Raw genomic sequence first — 20,482 nt, forward strand, 5'->3', positions numbered from 1 at the left:
TGTCCTTGTTTGATGGCCAATAGCTCCTAAAACTCATGGAATCTCCAACGTGCTAAGTATCTTTTTTGTATGGTAATGAAAGACTGTTGGAAGAAGGCTCCTAGATGGCCTCAGGGTGAGGGCTGGTTGTCAGGAGAACCAACCATATGATTAGAGCAGGGGTGGGGAACCTTTTTTCTGCCAATGGCCATTTGGATATTCATAACATCATTCACTTAATATAATTCACTTAATATAAATTTATGTTGCTATGAAAAAAGCTCCTAGATTTATTGAATTTTGAGTCCCGCCTGCCTTGGCAGGGCCAGACCAAATGATTTTGTGGGCCTTCCCTGCAGGTCTGGCCGTTCTTATCCCACCCCTGGATTAGAGAGTTGGAACTTTCAGCCCCACCCCTGCATCTCTGGGGAGCCAATGGGGCTTGGAGGTTGAGATAATCACCAATGATCAGTGATTTAATCAGTCATCCTATATAATAAAAGCCTAATATGCTAAGTGTCCAGTCATCAGTCAACCATTCAACCAATCAAAGTGTAATATGCTAATGATATGCTAAGGCCGCTCAACTGCTGCTATGACCAAGCAGGGGGCAGACAGTTGACTGGTTGACCAGTTGCTATGATGTGCACTGACAACCAAGGGGCAGATGCTCTGACTGCTACATTAGCTTGCTGCTGGGGTCTGGCTGGTCGGGACTGAGTGAGATGGGCCGGACATGCCCTGGAGCCCTCCCATGGCCCCTCTCCAGCTGGCCAACCTCCTGCGTCTTTCCCCGGCCCTGATTGTGCACCGGTGCGGTCCCTCGGCCTGGCCTGTGCCCTCTTGCAATCCGGGACCCCTCGGGGGATGTTGGAGATCTGGTTTTGGCCTGATCCCACAGGCCAGGCCAAGGGACCCCACTGGTGCATGAATTTGTGCACCAGGCCTCTAGTGTCTAAATAAGAAGCCGCCATAAAAACCCTAAAGGACAGGCTTCAGAGAGCTTCTGGTTGGTGAACATACCCTCCTGCTAGGAGGATGGTGCATTTCAACTCCAAAGGTATCCTCTGGACCTTACCCTATGTATTTTCTTTTATCTGGCTGTTCATCTTATCCTTTATTGTACCCTTTACAACAAACTGGGACATGGCCCTTATGAGCCATTAAAAATATAGAACTCAAGGAGTTGGTTGCAGGAACCCCAATTTATAGCCTGTTGGTCAGAAGTACAGGTGATAATTTGGGACTTGCCACTGACATCCAAAGTGGAGGCAGTCTTGTGGGACTGAGCCTTAACTTGTGGGGTGTGGTGCTAACTCCTGGGAGTGTCATAACTGTATTGAAGTCTAGGACCCCCAGCTGGTGCCCGAGAATGGATCAGTGTGGGAAAACCCCCACACATTTGGTGAGCAGAAGTGTGAGTGTTGTGTGTAGAGAGAAGGAAACCAGAGAGTTTTTCCTTACACTATGTCATACGATTATTGTAAAACTTAAATGAATTAAAGCATGCAAAAGCTTAGTACAGCCCTTGGTGCACAATAGATTCTCAAAACTTAGAAGCTTCATCCTTTGTCTTCCACCCTCTGCCTTCCAGTTCTTACTGACTCATCAATGAAATCCCTGTAGAACTTACCAGTGTTGGAAGAGACAGTTGAGTTAATTTAGTCTCACCTTGCAGCTGGTACTTACATTTCTCTACAAATTTCCTGTTTGTCTGGTCTCTGCTTAAATAGCTCCAGTGATAGGCAGCTCACTCAGAGGTTTCCCCTTTTACAAAAGGCATGGCCCCAGTATCATTTTCTAATCAGGACTTAGATTCTCTGAGGCCTGCAAAATCAGCAGACCTGCATCCTGTTCATTTGAAACCTAAATCCTTCTCAAATGTATCTGTTGGAGCTTTATTACCAAAGAGGACATTCAATAGCCAATGAACACATACAAAGGTGCTCAGCATCACCGGCCATTAGAAAATATCAAATGAAAGCCACAATACCTCTCCAGTTTAGCTACAGTCAAAAGAATACCTAATGTTGGCAAGTATATAGGGCATGCAAACTGGTAGTCTTTGCCAAAGCTAAACATACACCTACTTAGCAATTTTATGCCTTGGTTTATGCCTAACATAAGTGTGTGCTCATGTCCGCCAAAATAAATGTATAAGAGTGTTTATAACATTTTTATTCATATTAGTCAAAAACTGGAAAAAAGTTTTAGTTGTCCACCAAAGGAAAATAGATAACTAAACTGTGGTGTAATTACACAATGGAATACTATACTGCAATGAAAAATAACAACTGCTACATGTACCATGGAAGAATCTTGCAGATGTAAAGTTGAGTGAAAAAAGCCAGACATCAAAGAGTAGACTACTCTATGACTTCATAGAAATGAAGTCATAGAGTAGTCTACTCTTTGACTTCATTTCTATGAAGTTCAAAAATAGGCAAAACTAATCTATGGTGGCAGGAGTCAGAATAATGGTTACCTTTGGGACAGTTTTAATTGGGGGAACACTCTGGAGTGTTGAAAATTTTAATATTTGGTCTGTGTGGTAGTTATGTGGGTATATACTCTGTAAGTGAAAAATTTACTCCTGAGCTTTATACCATTAAAACTTGTGCACTTTATAGTAAGTTTATACCAATTAAAAAGTTTTTGAAAAGTGTCTGTTGAATACTAAGCATTTGGATTTTTGTATCCACCAATATAAGGGATAGCAGATTAAAGGGGCTAGGTAACTCTGCAAATACATGAATTAATTTTCAGTATGCAGATCTTTAACTTTTACATTATAGTCTCTGTATGTCCCTGATACATACACATATTATCTTTATTACACTGGTAACAAGTTAGGGACCATGTGCAAAATATCTGTATAGCCCATAGCATGTAGCAAAGAGCAGGACCCATATATATTCCCAGTAAAGATGTCCTGGGAGAGAGACTAAGGAAAGACATAGTGTGCTGGGCTTGCCAACATTCTGTTGCTCAACAATGTCGTGGTATATAGGAGTCCTCATCTCTCTCTGAAAGTACTTTTTTTTTTGGGGGGGGGCATGATTTTCCCTTAAAATTGATTTAATAAGAATCAAGGTTCTATTTATTTAATCCCCCCAAATCCCTGCCTGACCAGTATTCTGTTCATTTACATATCGAGAGATAGGTAATAGGTAAACTCAAATTCCTTTTTGGGCAACTTGGAACATTTCAGAAACCCCCTTAGAAAGAAATGAAGGTTCCAGCCTGTTTGGCTGTTTGGATAGAGCATCAGCCTATGGACTGAAAAGTCCCAGGTTTGATTCAGTCAAGGGCATGTATCTGGCTGGGTTGCAGGCTCAGTCCCCGGCACTGGTCGGGATGCATGTGGGAGGCAACCAATTGGTGTGTTTCTCTCATATTGATGTTTCTCTCTGTCTCTCCCCCTCCCTTCCACTCTCTCTAAAAAATCAACGGAAAAATATCCTTGGGTGAGGATTAACCAAAATAAATAAATAAACAAACAAAAAAGAAAGAAACAGAAAGAAAGAAAGAGAGGAAGAAAGAAAGAAAGAAAGGAAGAAAGGAAGAAAGAAAGGAAGAAAGAAAAATGAAGGTAGAACAAAACAAAACACAGCACAACAAGGAAAAGCTGGAGTCTGTTTTCAAGTTAGGAGACCATATCAGTCTGTTCCTACATTGTGGGCCCTTTGTTTGGATTGTGTCCCAACCTTAAACCCTGAAGCAAACTGTCACCTACAAAGCCAGGGATGAGGGTGACTGACTGAGAGAAGCTGCCAGTCCCACTCTGCCCCCGTAGCAAACATCAGAACTGGGGTTTGAACGTTTATCTTCCATGAGAATCTTTTTGTTTAACAAGGAAAAGAAAACAGTATCTGTTCTTGTAGATATTAGTATGTGCAAAGTCACCAGGGACTCCTTTAGGATAAAATGAGCCCCTGAGGATCTATTTCCATGCAATATTCAAGTACCACAACAGGAGTACCTAATGGAAAAAGGGACTTGCTCTTTTCTCAGCTGAGCAGTAGGTAGGAAGCAGGGCAGACCCCCTCCCAGCTCCGAAGGGATGGAATTCCTTTTCTTGCTGATGCTCTTGGCTTTCTGACTTCCTGATTTACTGCCAGCATGGAAACAAACACCTCTGGTGCCTGATGCCACTGTTCCATTAGCATGTTTTGCACATTTTATTGCTAAGCAACAATTAGCAGTGTGAATCCTGCCTTCTGTGCTTTCAATTTGGGAATCACACACGGCCCTTTGCTTTTATCTTTGCAACGCAGCAAGCGTTCTCTGTTCAGCTAAAGCTGTGTTTAGGAGAAACCGTGAGAGAAAAGATTGAGGAGCGAGCAGCAGGTATTTGGTCATTCCATGGTACAGTTCTGAAATGTATATTTATGGAAAAAACCTTCCCTAATTAGATACCCAATATTTTTAAAGTAATACTAAAGATAGAAGATATACTCACAACAATTCAATGGGGCCTTAAGGGAAAACTGATAATGGTGGAATAATTATGAAAACCCTGAATGAAAGCAAACTAAAGGTCCACAAGAAAAAAATCTTTTGTGAATAAAAAATTTCTCATGATAATAATGAAAGAAAATGCTTTCCTTCCAATCTCAATACCATGCAGAATTCTTTTTCATTCAGTTAATAGGATGTTATGACAACTTAATGGGAACAATAAATCTAGAAGAAGTAAGTAAAAGAGTAGAACAACAACAACAACAAATCTGTTAAATTAAATATAAGCTTGTTCTTCTTTACTCATAAAAGAAAAATGACCATGTTTCAGCTTAATTATCATTCCTATCAAGTGCAGTTTCTTGTGAAGTACTATTATTAGGAAGATAAAATTATCAGCATTTAGGAATCTGGTAAGTGTAAAAGCAAGCTTATTTTTCCACAGGTATAAGAATAATGTTAAAAAATTGACTGGGGCCTTGGCTCAGTAGCTCAGGTGGTTAGAGTGTTGTCTCAATATGCCAAGGTTGTGGGTTCCATCCCTGTTCAGGGCACATGCAAGAATCAATCAATGTTTTTCTCTTTCTCCGTCTCTCTGTCTTTCTCTCTCTCTCCCCCCTTCTTCTCTCTCTCTCTAAAATAAAGAAAAAAAATCACTGGACCTGGCTGGTGTGGCTCAATTAGTTCAGTGTCGTCCTGTGCACCAAAAAGTTGCTGATCAGGGCACATGCCTTGGTTGTGGGCTCGATCCCCAGTAGGGGGCATGCAGGAGGTGGCGATGGATGTTTCACTCTCACATCAATGTCTCTCCCTCTCACTTCCTCTCTCTCTCAAAATCAATAAAAATCTTAAACAAAAAATTCGACTGGGTAATTATATTTACCCTCTTTATTGAAGAAGAGAGGAAACTGTTTAAACCATTTAGGAAAAATAGAATATAAACAATTTATTTTTTTCATAATGAGAGATCTACTTTCTAGTCTCTTCTTGGAATCTTGAAAAAAAAATCAGGGAGGATCATAATAGAGAAGAGCCATACTGCAGAAGGAGAGGATATTATATTTTTGATTCTCTCTTGAAGCTCTTTGAAAAACACAAAGATTATTGTTTTAAGTGGAACAAAGATTGATAGGGGATTGAAATTCTGGAGTTAAGAGGAATTGGTCATGGAGAGCCAAATTCCCTCACAATGTAAGATACTCTTTGACTAAAAATTTTTTGACTTTAAAGATAATTCTCAAGGATTTGGTTCTACTTTGAACAACAATTGCTTAAATCTTTGGCTTCATTGAACAAAATCTTTAACTTCACTTTCATTTAGTTAGACAAACATTATTAAACTTATGATGTAGACCTCATGCATTTATCCAGTTAAATAAAATATTTTTGTCCTCAAAGAACACAATTTAATGGGTAAGACAGGTAAGTAAACGAGTCATGCATCATGCGTAAATCAAGGATAGAGGATGGTACTGGTTTTATGATGGTGCAAGTGAAACTTTCCTAACTCATTTTGAGGGCAGAAGGTCAAGGAAGGATTCCTGGAGGTTATGGCATTTGAACTGCTTGGTTTTCATATGAAATTGCAAATAATGATTCTTTAAACTGTCACCTGGAGCTGTTCACATGGACTACTCTGGAGAAGGGGAGTTGGAGGGAGAGAAAGGGTTGAACAGGACTATATATATATATATATATATATATATATATATACACACACATATATCCTATATTTTAAAAATATGTGACTGAGAGAATATATTCATTAATAATAAAAAATACACAGAGGTTTTTTAAAAAGAGAGAGAATTTCTTTTCTCTTAATCATTCTTTGGCTCCATAGAAGTATATTTTTTTTTCATAAGCTATCAAGAAAATAGGGTCCCCCATTCTAAATTTATATTATTGAATTTTAGAGGTTAAATTCAGACTTTATATTAAATCTTGCTAAATTTAATCTTGTTGTTTTTTGTCATTATTTCCACTATTGGAATAATTTTAAAGACAGGTTTTGTCATCTGAAATGTTCTCTCTCTCTCTCTCCCAGTTTAGTGATATCTTCAGAAATAATCAACACACTGCGTTTTCACTGAAATGGTTACTGGAAATGTTGACAGAACCATGTGGCATGCTGCTGTAGTCCTCTCTCCAGTTTTAACAATTATTAATTATTCCTTTCTGGGTTCTATTACTTATTCAGTTTTGATTCTACATAGCTGTACTCTTATCCAGTCTATAGTTCATTTTCTTGATCATAGATATTGTGCATGATGCTGTTTATTGCTTTGATGATAAACATCTGCTTATCCATCATCTGTTAATATTGAGCACAATGGGAGTATTTGTGGAGGTGGAAGCAGAGGTAATGTAAGTAAACAGTGTACCAATGTATGACAAAGTTCTGAGGGGAACATTTCCTATTCTCCTGAAGTTTCAAAAAAATCATGCAATCAGTCACATACCTAATATACTTAGTGATACTGCTCAACAGAATTTTGCTGTGTAAAGGACGATTAGAAAATTGCTGAAAACATTTCTTTCAAGGACTATGGGCAGCTTTTACTTTATGTAGTGTAGATTTACATTTTTGAATTTTTATACTTGAATTATGTTTATTTATCCATTCATCACTCACTTATTAAAAAATATAATGAAAAATTGTATGTGCTAGGCCAGTGGTCGGCAAACCACGGCTCACGAGCCTCATGCGGCTCTTTGGCCCCTTGAGTGTGGCTCTTCCACAAAATACCACGTGCGGGCGCACGTACAGTGCGATTGAAACTTTGTGGCCCATGCGCAGAAGTCGGTTTTCGGCCTGGGTGAGTCTATTTTGAAGAAGTGGCATTAGAAGAAGTGGGGGTATGTTCGCTGAGGTCGACCCCTCAGATTGAGGACGTTTTTAGCAAAGGCCAGCTTAGGAGTACCCTAATTAAGTTAATAACAATGTACCTACCTATATAGTTTAAGTTTAAAAAATTTGGTTCTCAAAAGAAATTTCAATCGTTATACTGTTGATATTTGGCTCTGTTGACTAATGAGTTTGCCGACCACTGTGCTAGGCACTCCTATATCCTGAATGAGCAAAGTCAGATATGATCCATTCCTTCATGAACTTGGTGTCTAGTAGCCAGACAATACAGCCTGGTGGTTAAGAGCAAGAGTCCTAGAGTTAGAATTCCAGCCTGTCCCATATTGGATGCATAATCATGGTCAGGTTCCTTGACCTCTTTATGCCCCAGTTGCTTCATTTATAAAATGGGGATAATAATTGCACCTCCAAACCTTATGCTTAAATGGGGAAAAAATAAAGGTGAAACATTTAACATAGTATGTGGAACATAATAATTTATTGTGTGTTAGTATTAGTGACAGAGACAGACATAAATTATATGTTCATACAAATAAACACAAAATGGTCATTGTGATACTTCATGGAAAGGTACATGATATTGTAAGAGGGATGGGTACTCTTATGCGGATAAGATGGGAAATCTGATATGGCCATGGAGATGCTCCTGAAGAAGTGATGAGTAAGCTGAGATAAGAGTTATTTATCAGGAAAAACAAAAACAAAAGATGTCAAGATCCTGTCACAAATATCCCTGGAAAAGATAGGCAGGGAGCATGTCAGAATAACAGACTGTTTTACTGATTGCCTCTTTGCTAATATCTGCTGGTTGTCTGAGCTCTCATGCGGAGTGGACTTTGGTGGGTACTGGGAGGTGCATGGGAAGCAGAACATAGCTGGGAGAAGCATCAGAAGGAATAAAGCGGCCCAGCGCCCCCGTCTGTTGGTTGTAGTAGGACAGATTCATTTCCTTTGGGGCAGGTTGGATTCCCATCATGAGGTGATGCAGAGGCTGCAGCTTGATGCCCTCAAGGGCCCTTGTCCTAATTCCCATACCAAGATATCAGATAAAAGCACGGGAGCTGCACTTTTTAGGCCATAAGGGTTATTGGGGGGAAAAACTTCTCATGTAACTCTTGCCAAAATGTACTCCAAGGCCACTGATGAATTGGATTTAACAAGACAATTGTTTAAAGGTTTCATAAATCACGGTCACATTTAAACACATTCCTTTATTCTAGGCATTTTCAAAACTTTCAATTTGAATGGACTTTATGAATCTTCTAAAGGAGGCTCTTTAGTTTTACTAGTAAATCTTCAGTCCTCTTGGTCTGGGAATGCCGTGGGCATCTGTCAGGGCTGGTTATGAGAAGCACACCTCGGGAAATATCCCCATGTGTTGTCAGGGCTGGCTCTCAGTGGCCTGTGGTCGAAGAAGAGCTTTGGAAGGAATTGACAGGAAGTGTGGGTTGGGGTAGACGAGAACACTTTGAAACCAAGAAGGCCAGTAGAGGGAGATGGTAGCATGCTGTGAGGGCAGGGAGGAGCTCGGGGAGAAAAAGTTGGCACCAAGAAAAAAAAAAAGCCACCACAGTGAACACAGTGAACTTATGCCCCAGCTCCCAGATGCCATCAGTCATAAGTGGATTGTATTGGGACCCACAGGCCACACAGTGCTGGAGTCCATGTGGGCCCCGTATCTTGTTTCTACCAGGTCTTGGTAATTGTATGCAAGATGAAGCTCACATCTAGGGGAACAGTGACAGAGACAGCTAAGCCTGTCCCTTTTCTATCACCTCTTCCAGATTTTCAAAACTATCAAGTCAAGAGTTTTTCTGAGACTTTGTGCCCACCGGTTTAAGATACCCATAATTTTGAAAGCCAGAGCCTTCGGGCCTCTGACTTAATGTTTATGGGTCCTCAGGTATTACTGATACTGATTCCTTCAATTGCAACTCCTGGGTCTGGAATCCTGGCCTTATTTCAGAGTGCCTTGAAGCTGCTTTGTAATAACCTCATGTGTTTTGGACTTCTATTTTTTTTGTTTTGTACTTTTCTACTTCTATGTTCTGATTATAAAAGTAACAAATGTTCATTGCTTGAAGGCTCATAAAAATATAACACAGAGAAAAAAAATACTCATAATCTTACCAATCAGAGACAACCTGTGTTATTCTGGCATATAGCCATCTGGTATTTTTTCTCTGATTTTATTTTTTCGTAAGTCAAGATTATTTGCGATTCAATTTTGTATCCTGCTTCTCCCCCACTTAATTTTACTCCATGTACCCTCCCTCCCCCCATGCCATTAAGAACTCTTCATGAACAAATTTTTAGTGGCTACCTAATATGCAAAGGTTGAGGCATTGTAATTTGCTTAGTTGTTCAATTTCCTCTTAACCATATTTGTTCCTTTGCCAATCTGAATGTCTTTCTTTTGGGTGAAGACAAGGCTGTCAAGGACTTGCTTTCTCTTCTGTCTTAATCATATATTACTATTATACAGTCTTCCTCAAGAAGTGGGCTTATTCTTTTCATTTTTATTGATTTATCAAACACAGTTAACCTTTGTGTTGTCTTAGCATTTATTTTCTCCTAAGCTTCAGCTCACTGTGCTATTTAACTTTCCTGTCCTAATCTTACCGACACTACTCACTTGGCCTTCTTTCTGTCTTTGGTACATGCGTCAATCTGTCGGAAGTTTCCCTGTACAGACACTTGGATGGTTCAGGTTGGTGCTGAGATGAGAAACATACTGCCTTGGACAGTTCTCCCTAAGAAACTTTCAGTCGCTTGCCATGTAGCATACTCTCTCATCCATGAAGAAAATGGACCCTTAGACAAATCATTATGAAGTTTGAATGTACAGAGATTGGGTTGTTTTGTTCCCTCAAGAAAACGTACATACATTTCAACAAGAAGAGGTTGTATTTGTCTGCTTGGGGCTACACTCACAAAATATCACAGACAGAGGGGCCCTGGCTGAGTATGTCAGTTGGTTAGAGTGTCATTTGGATACACAAAGGTTGCAGGTTCAAATCCTAGTCAGGGCACACATACAAGAATCAACCGCAGGGGGGTGAGGGCATGAGTGGGGGTGGGTGGGGGAGGCAATGGGGGGGATAAGGACACATATGCAATACCTTAATCAATAAAGAAATTTTTTTAAAAAAGAATCAATCAATGCATGCATAAATAAGTGGAGCAACAAGTCAATGTTTGTCTCTCTCTTTTGAAAATTAATAAATAAAAATTAAACACACACATACGCACACACACACAGACTGGGAGGCTTAAACAATACAAATCTATTTTCTAATAGTTGAGGAGGCTAGAAGTCCAAGATCAGGTGCTGGGAAATTTGATTTTTGATGAGTTTTCTGTTCCTGGCTTGCAGACAGCCACCTTCTCTCTGTATCTTCACATGGCCTTTCCTCTGTGCATGCACGGAGAGAAGATGCACTCCGACATCTCTTCCTCTTGTTATTATAACACCAGTCTTATGTGGTTAGAGGCCCACCCTAGGACTTCATTTAATCTTAATGATCACTTTAAAGGTCCTGTCTCCAAATACGGCCTCTTAGAAAGTGAGCGCTGTAACATATGAATTTTGTGGGGGGAACCGCACAATTTTAGTCCATATCAAGAGATACCACAGTATTATGATATTCTGCAGCTTTTGTATTTGCTCTATGTCATAAGAAGTTTTACTTGCTTGCTGCTTGGAATGAATAGGTAGATAGATGGATGGATAGATAGATACATAGGTAGATAGATAAAAGAATAATCTTACCTCTCATTGCCCCCAATTAAAAGGATGATATTGGCACTGGATGTTGGCACTGCCAATTATGTCAAGAATAAAAGACCTAACCTTAACCATAATCCTAGAAGTCTAGAGAGCTCGACCATTGGCAAACCTCTTTTTCATCACTCTTTCTGAGAATAGGAATAAGAATATTAAATGCTTGAACAGAAGAAATATTTCCAGGGAAACCATCACTAGTAGAGAGAGGACTGAGAAATCAATGTGGGATTTCTTGTTATCTAATGAGCACGTATTTTCGAAGGCCTACTATGCGACAGAGGCACTGTTCTAGTCACTTAGGGCACAGAGGAGAATAAACAAAATCTTTGGCTTCTGTGGGCCAATGTTCTGCGAGGTAATGGACAATAAACAGATAAATAAATATATAACATGTAGGTGGATAAGTGCTATAAATATAAAACGAGGAAAGTTGCTGGAGAGTTATTGGAAAGTCCTCTCCTCCGGAGATGTCATTTGACAAGGGACCTGAATGAAGTGAGAGTGACCCCTGCAGGTATCTGGGGAAAAGTATTGAAGAGAGATGGACCTGATAAAATGTTTCTGATGTTTGTCTCTTAGCAGTCTTCACTCATTGCACATAAATAGAATCTATTATTCAATGTAGGATTTTCTTATATCTTTGACCAAGAACTTCCCCTAAACAAGATGGTCCTCCGATCCTGTGATTTAGGTGTTTGCAAAGCACCAGCATCTTCAAGTACTTATGACAAATTAATTATTATTATTTATTACACAGAGCGAGCCCCGAAGAAAGTTTGTGTTTTTCCTTATACTTTAAACAAGTATTTCTCCAAGTTTGAATTGTGAAACCCCTATCTATTGATACGCTTCCTCCTAAAATGTGTCCTGTGATAAAATGGATTGGATTATATTCTCCTTTTTGTTCATCACAGTGCACATTTTTAAAGGAAAGGCTCTGAGAAGGCTTTTAGTAAAATGTTTAATTTTGCTCAATGTTTTTCAAACTAATTGACTATGGGACTCTAAACAGGTAGATTCTTTAATTAGAGTTTAGAACGTCTGCACTAAAGTGATATAAAACCCAGTACTGTTCAGGTGAAATACAAATGTAACATTACTTATAATGCTTTATTTCTAATTGGCAGCAAACTAGTGATTGTAGCTTTTTCTAAACTGTTCCTCCAAGCTAACACCAGTTGTATCATAATCACAACCCTTGTTGGAGGGACCCATTTGTCTGAGGATAAATATAGTCAAGCCTCTCCTGGTGATTTTATGGGCATCCCATCTGACATTCTGTTCCCGCTTAAACTCCCCAGGTAGCTTTGATAAGCTTTATCTCTTGCTGTCCTGAATCCTCACCCTATTCTTATCCACCTTTTTCTATCATTGGCTGGAGTCTCTTCAACTAGATCTGCAGGGCACTCCAACAATATGATTCAGGCTTTCATTCTCTTCGCCCCATTCTTGGGAGATGCTGATACCAGCAGAAGCTGCGGAAATAGAGCAGCATTGATTCTGTTTGATGCCTGGGCTTGATTTTCAGCCCTGCCACATAAGCATACTTTACACACAGCGGAGCACTGGGTGACTTCCCAGGGGGACAGCAAACCCCCTGGAAATGGTGTGTGCGTGTACAAACTTCAAGATTCTTCTGCTGCCATTTTATAGAGTAGGTGTGAGGATTATTGGAGTCCCTTAGCCAGTCCCTCAAATGGTGCTTTTAACATTTCCTCCTCTAAATCAGACTATGAGATTTCCCATTGTTGAAGGTGAAAAATCCCTTTAACTGATGAAAACCTTCTTTTTTTTGTAGAGTTTCTTTACAGTGTATCCTTTTCTCTCCTATTCAGAACTGCTCTCTATTACTTAATGCTGATCCTTTATTGTATCATGAGATCTTTTTTAATGTTTTTATATTTTTTAATTGATTTCATTGGGGTGACATTGGTTAATAAAATTATATAGCTTCCAAGTGTACAATTCTATAACACACTATCTGTGTATTGTATTGTGAGTGTACCATGAGATCTTGAGTAAACAATTTGATATGATTTATCACAGATGTTGAGGTGGGCTTTAGTGTAAAAGAGGGCTGTGGGCAAAATTGTAAAGGTGGTTAAGTATTTGTTTTTTCCTTCCCTTCCTTTCCTTTTTTCCCCTGTTTCTCTTTTGAAGCTCCAGGTTCTTCCCCCTACACCCAGGCCCTTCACTGTGGGCCCCGACCTCCCTTCAGTAGCAGTAGCTGAGGTGTCTCCACCAGTCTGGGTCTTTCCCCATCTCAACAACCCTAAATGTTAAGACATTCAGATTGTAAAGAGCATTGATGTCTTTTTCTTCTTCTTTTTCACAATGGATCCTTTTATAAGAGTTAGGGACACATTCCAGCAGATCTTGTGAGCCACAAAGATCTGCAAACTAATGGCTTAAGTCAAGCCATTTACATGTCATTGTCTCCCATGTAAGAGATCCTGGGAGTGGGTGGCCGGTCCAGGACCTGGAGAGTGGTCCCAACGTGTCAGAGACCCAGATTCTTTCCCGTTATGCCGTGCGCTGCTCCCAGTCTTAGAAAAGCACGCTCCCTCCTAGATGTACAATACAACATTTCCACTGGTATCTCAGCCAGAACCTAGTCCCAGGCCACATCCCAGTGGCCGGGAGGCTGTTTAAGGCCTCTGCTGGTTGTAATGAGCCAGTAATGAGCCCACCTAAAACACTGGGGCAGGAACAAGGGGTAAGACTGGACATGGAAGCAACTGGTAGTCTCTGCCACAGTTTCATTTTCCTAATTATAAAAATAATATACATACATAGTATAATCACACAGAAAACATGGAAAAGTATTCCTTCCTAGAGATAAAATCACTTAACTTTTTGGTCTAGTTTTTCAGTCTCTCTTTATCCCATTCCCATAATTTCAATTTTTATAGACTTGAAAGAAAAGTTGGATTATATATATATATATATATATATATATATATATATATATATATATTTAAAATACATATAACCAAACTGGGCTACTACTATGTAGAGGTTTGTTTCCTCACAATTAAAATTATATTGTATTTTCTCTAATGTTCTCTTTCTATCTATTCACCTTACTACCCATCCATCAATTCATCTTACTTTTTAAAGCATTTTAAAGTTGCAGATGTTAGTGACTCAAGACATAAGTACTTAAACATGCATAACAAACTAGAGTTCACTTTTTTTTAAGGTAAAATTAAATACAGTGAAATGTACATATTATACATTCAATTAGTTTACCTAATAGTTTTAAACTTGCGGTTTTTGAGTGAAAATATATGAGGTATTTGCATGTTAATAATGTAGATAAAAATAATTATTTTAATGGTTTGTATATACATTTATCCAATTCTTTAATGTTAGATATTTTGGTTGTCTCTAAGTTTTTACTATTTTAAACAACCCTGTGTTATTTTATATCTATCTCTTTATCTCTCTATTTCTCTTCTTTTTATCTAGAGTTTTGAGATTAAACAGAGAATTTCACACAAGAGGCAATCTTAATATTTTTACCAGCCTTCCTGTCTATTACTGGTTTCTAAAAATCTCCCTTTACTCTACATTTTCATGGCTGAATTTTATTTATTTTGCTAGACAATTTATATTCTTTCTTCTATGTCTACTTTTAAAAATATGTTTTTATTGATTTCAAAGAGAGGAAGAAAGAGGGAGAGAGGGTAGAAACATCAATGATGAGAGAGAAACATTGATTGGTTGCCTCCTGCAAACCCTCTACTGGGGATTGAGCTCACAACCCAGGCATGTGCCCTGACTGGGAATCAAACCATGACCTCCTGGTTCATGGATCAATGTTCAACCACTGAGAAACACCAGCCAGGCTTCCACGTTTATATTTTTATTTGTTTTTATTTTTTTAAATATATTTTATTGATTTTTCACAGAGAGGAACGAGAGGGACAGAGAGTTAGAAACATCGATAAGAGAGAAACATCAATCAGCTGCCTTCCGCACACTCCCCACTGGGGATGTGCCCGCAACCAAGGTACATGCCCTTGACCGGAATCGAACCTGGGACCCTTGAGTCTGCAGGCCAACGCTCTATCCACCGAGCCAAACTGGCCAGGGCACGTCTATATTTTTATACATAAAACTTAAGCCACTGTCAGATTTGTCTTCACTTACCTTTATCCAAATTGAAAGCCTGACTATGTACTTAGTTATTTTGTTAAATCAGATTGTCAGTGGATAATTCAAAGGTTACCATATTTGTATTTCTGTTTGCTAACAGGAATTTTATCTTAGATACCAGTTACTACAACAAGGGTACATGTTCTAAAGGCTTTCTGTCAATTTTATTTCCAAACATAAAAATGACTTTGATAGATTCCTATTTTTGTTGTTGCTACATACTTGGTAATGAAATTGTGACTTTTCCTTTTATCTTAAAGCATTTGTTCTGGCAGCATCCAAAACCCTAAATTGTCTTCACATTTAAAAAACGTTTCCTTCTTTTCAAAGCAGCCCATTTCTGGAATTCACACTATGTTTCCTTTATCATAGGCTCACTGTTCTGCACTGACACACCAGTTGGGACCAAGCGTATGTGGTCCAATAGCTCATTTTAGAGACAAGAAAACTCAGTCCTAGAGATTTAGGGGCCTGGTTTGAATTTAGTTAAGATAACTCTTTCCGAAGGTTAAACATGGTTGTGAAGTGCTCAGAAAGACTTCTGTTTATCTGTTGGATTAATAATCCTCACACACAAAAATTACTATAATAATGTTTATTTGGTTTAATTTCTCAACCTTCCAGAAAAAGGGGATGTTTCCCAATATGTTATATAATCCAACATAGGAAAAAATTTGATCAATTACCAGTTTTGTTTTGCTTTAGAATATGGAAGGGAGGGAAAAAGAGGATTTTTGTTTAACATATGTTAAAAAATCTAAAAAAATTTCTCAACTTTACTTTCAGACACTTATGGATGGGCTGTAATGGTGAGCACAGCCACAGTTCCTGCTTGCATGGGGCTTATTTACTAGTAAGGAGGTAAACATTATTTAAATCATCACACACTAAAAGCACAACTACACACTAACATACAAGCTCAGAGAGAGAGAAACCCACTGGATATTGGATGGAATTATCAGCAGAATTCTTTCCCAAAAAGTGATGGGTGAGCTGAGAGAGTAGCGAACAATCATATAATGTCAGAACTAGTAAGATAACCTGTCTGCCCAACATAAAATGAAAATATAAAGCCCTTATTCAAAAACTATCAAGAATTTCAACATGTGACAGCAGAGCATTACACCAATGAGTGTGGGCGGATGCCCCCCCGGGGCAGGTGGGAGGCAGCAAGCTCAGCGCCCTTCTTAGTGAGGGTCCCGGCATAACTGCCTACGTTGGGCCCCCACGAAGCTGGCCCTGTCTTGTATTTCCCTTGTGCCAACCACTGTCCTAGGTACTTTTACATTTACCAGCTAATGTAATCAATCCTCGCACTAACCCTGTGAAAACTAAAAAAAAAAAAAAAATTATTCTGCCACTTGTTAAAGATGGCAAGGCAGACTTTATTCAGGGACTGTTACAATGGCGTTTGCAGTAGGGGAGAGAGATTGCGCTCAGCTCCGAATTCAGCAGGGACAAGTGGAGATTTTAACAAGGGTCAGGGAGGGTGTCCGTGGGTGGAAAATCACCCAGAGGAAATATCAGGGCAAGGGGGGAATTCTTGGCTAAACCACCTGGACAGGATTTTTGCTGAAGGTGGGCCAGGGTGATAAGATATCGAGAATGACAATATTCAGTAAAATGACCCATAGGATTCCTTCTAAAGCTGGGCTTAGCAGGCCAAGGACAGAGCCCAGGTGAGGCCAGTCACAAAGAGGACTCAGAGGAGCCAGACTCAAGTTTAGTCAAAGGTCACATCAAAGTATGAACATCCCCACTTTAAAAAAAAAAATTGTGGGTCATATTTGCCTGATCGTCTCCTTTTTTTTAAAAAAAATTATATGCTGGCCATTGTGTATACATGGGAGAGACTGAAATAGGTAACATTTGCCCAGAAGAGCAATGGCCCTTTCGTCTGTTCCACTGGGATGCGGAGTGATGTCTTTGGTGGACTCCAGAGCTGAGATGGGTAGGGCTGGCTGCACACGCCCACCATTTTCAGTTTACCAGTGGATCCCAAAGTTTTGCTGTGGGCTCTGGTTCCTACCTCCAGGAGGCTTGAGACCTAAGCACCTAGGAGTTTGTGGGGCTTTCGCTTGCCATCCGCTCTGGCCCAGCTTTCCGTGCCGCTGTGTGGAGGTCTGCCTGGCTGCAGGCCCGCAGTGTTCCCAGCCTGGGATCCTGTGAAAGCTGGTGGAGAAGAATGGACGGCTCATGCATCTTTTGGGTTCTTCCTGGTTCTGATCAAATGCCAGTTTACGGATGGCTGCTAATATTCCAGTTTTTCCTCATTGACCTCCCCAAGCCCCTGACCTACAGCAGGTAGTGACTCTGCCTGCCCTGCTCCCAGAGATAAAAGCAGCCTCCCTCTCTCCACCTGGAAAGGACTCATCCCGCTCTGTCTTGTGACCATCTGCAGTCTAATTGGAAGAACTCTTTCCTTACTTCTTATCCTCATTTTTCATCACTCTGGCATTCCTCTTTATGCTGTAGATATGGATATTAGTTTACAGTCTTCCCTCCTCCTCTTTTCCCTCTCTGCCTAGTCTATCTGGACACTTGATTCTGTGTTCTGATAGCATTCAGGGTGTTAACCAGTACCCTGACAGTACTACTGGCCTGTGTTCCCCGATGAATTATAAACTCCCCAATGGCAAGGAATGCTCCTAGTACAGTGCCTGACATATGCATAGTAGGTGCTTAATATTTGTTAAATGGAATAAGTTGCATATTCTTTAATCTTTCATCATTCACTCATTCTTTTATCATTCATTAATCAGTTCACTAATTCAGCACTCTAAAGTATCTACTGTTCCATGAATCGGGGAGAATACCAAGAAAAATGGTTCCTACCTAAAAGATAGGATTTCTGCTTTTAAGGGACTAGCAGCCTCGTGTGTGTGTGTGTGTGTGTGTGTGTGTGTGTGTGTGTTATTATCTACTGACAAGCTCAGCAAAAACTCTTCTAATAGAAGGCTCCCCACTCCAGGCCTTAACTGCTACAATTCTGGGGCTCAGTTGGAGGTTAGAGTGTAGGTAGATGGCCCCATGGGGCAGGTGGGAGGCAGCAAGGTGGGGAAGTGGTCAGACTCCTGGGAGAGGAAGCCCGTGGGATCATGATAGGTCCCCATATTAACTTCCCATCCTTTGATTTTCTTCCTCCAGAAAAAAAAGCATTTTTAGTTTTTAGTAAATAAATTAAATTACAAATAACAACAGTTATAATTATAAAACAATTAAATAAAAAATGTGAAAAAAGCATTCCCTTCCAAAACCACTGCATGTAAATTTAAAATTCAATTCCAAATTCTTTCTGTGTATATTTTTCATATATCTGTCTATATGTATATCCATATATCTCTACCTATCTATCCATCTATCTATGCCTGTCTATCATCTATCCATCTATTATCTATCTATCTATCTATCTATCTATCTATCTATCTATCTATCTATCTATCACCTATCTATCTGCGACTGTGAGCACCCTCCACTCCTCTCACTGCCTTAGTCGTGGGGGCACAGGGCCTGATAAGCACCCGCCTTCTGATGCCAGTGGAGTGCTGCCTTCTAACTGGTTTTCTCTTCATTGCAGATTTCTTTAAAATGCACCACTAATATCATTGATAAAACTTTGAGCCTCTGCAGAGAGGTTGGGGCAATGGTGTCTGAATGTTCAGAAGAGTATTTCATTTCACTTAAGAAATGGAACAGAAGGTTTTTTGATGAGGACGATTAGGCGTGATGAGTGCTGGTGGTGGCCGCTGAGGGCCAGGAGGAAGAGACTTCCCTAATTCTGATGCCTCAATTCTGAGATTTCAGTTAGCATGAAACTTCCTTTACAGAGTCTGAGGTGTGTAGCCACTAATTTCTGGATGCTGATACTGTTTCCCGTTGTTCTTGGGGATTTCAGGTGTTGAGCTGTGAGCTACTAAATTAGTGTGATGCTGCCTTCCTTGGGTACCTTGGAAAATCCTCTCTACGTGACTGTGACACATTCTGGGAATCTATTTGACCAAATCTTTCCTACTAGGCTCAAGAAAACTGGACATATCCTTATTTTTATGAATGCAATAGTGAATTTTAAAAGTTATTCTTGCCAAATCAAAACTAATCAATATATGTTGCTTTAGTATAACTCTATTTCTTTACTAAAAGCTCTATAGTGAAATATAAGCAACTCTTGATTTTCCACTGGAAAAGCAGTTTTGATATATATGTCATCTGTACACATTTAGCATGTGTTGGACAAGATTTAAATCCTGATCTGCCCTTGCCATCTAAGGACCTATAATACTAAACCTAATGACCCATAATACTTATATTATAAAGATGATGCAGACATGTTCATTATAACCATTACATACACAAATTCAGAAAGTAACTTAATTCTGTGGTGAGTTGTTAATAAGCATGTATTCAAATAAGCTACATGAGGGTGGGGATTTTTTTTGTTGTTGCCCATTTTTGTTCCCTGCTGTATCCCCGGCCGGTCTGGAACAATGCTGGTACACAGAAGGACTCAATAAACATTTGTTGAATAAGTGAATGGAATATATACTGTCTCCAAAGTCATTTACAAAGAATCAAAACACTTATTTCAATAATGCTGTCATTGTTCAAACTATTTTATGGAAGGAACTTTTCTTTGGGAATTTCTTTTGAGACTACTTCCATTTTTTTACAGTCACACTTCAATTTTTGGATCAAATCAATACACTCTGAACGAGTTTACTTATATTATTTATCAGGCATGGATCCAAATAACTTTCTCACTTTATTCTCAAAGGGTGAATTTACCATCCTTGAGGTTATTAAAAGAACGCCACCGGTTCTGAAAGCAATTCTCTGAGAGGCATACCAAAATGTTTGCATTAATAAAACTTCATTGGAAAAAGTGTCTAACTTCCTGAGATGAATACCTTGAAGGGAATAGAACTCATCTGATTTATTCTTGTGTGTTTGATAAAAAATCAATTCCCTTCCTCATATTTACATTATACTCCTGGAAAGAGCTTAAGTGCTTTGATTGACTAAAGAAAAAGGCATAGGAATTGTTTGTTCTTTACTACCACTCTTCTAAAGATTGTAAGCCGGCTGAGAATTGGAGCTATTTCTTTCTTTTTGGTCACATTTCCATTCATTTAACTCAGTTTAATTCACTTTCAGAAATCCCAGAATCTCTCATTTCTCTGTTTCATAAATTATTGGTTTAAATCCCAAATAACACATGATTATTTTAA

This window comes from Myotis myotis, unplaced genomic scaffold (assembly GCF_014108235.1).
Source record: "Myotis myotis isolate mMyoMyo1 unplaced genomic scaffold, mMyoMyo1.p scaffold_m19_p_3, whole genome shotgun sequence".
In the NCBI taxonomy this organism is placed as follows: Eukaryota; Metazoa; Chordata; class Mammalia; order Chiroptera; family Vespertilionidae; genus Myotis; species Myotis myotis.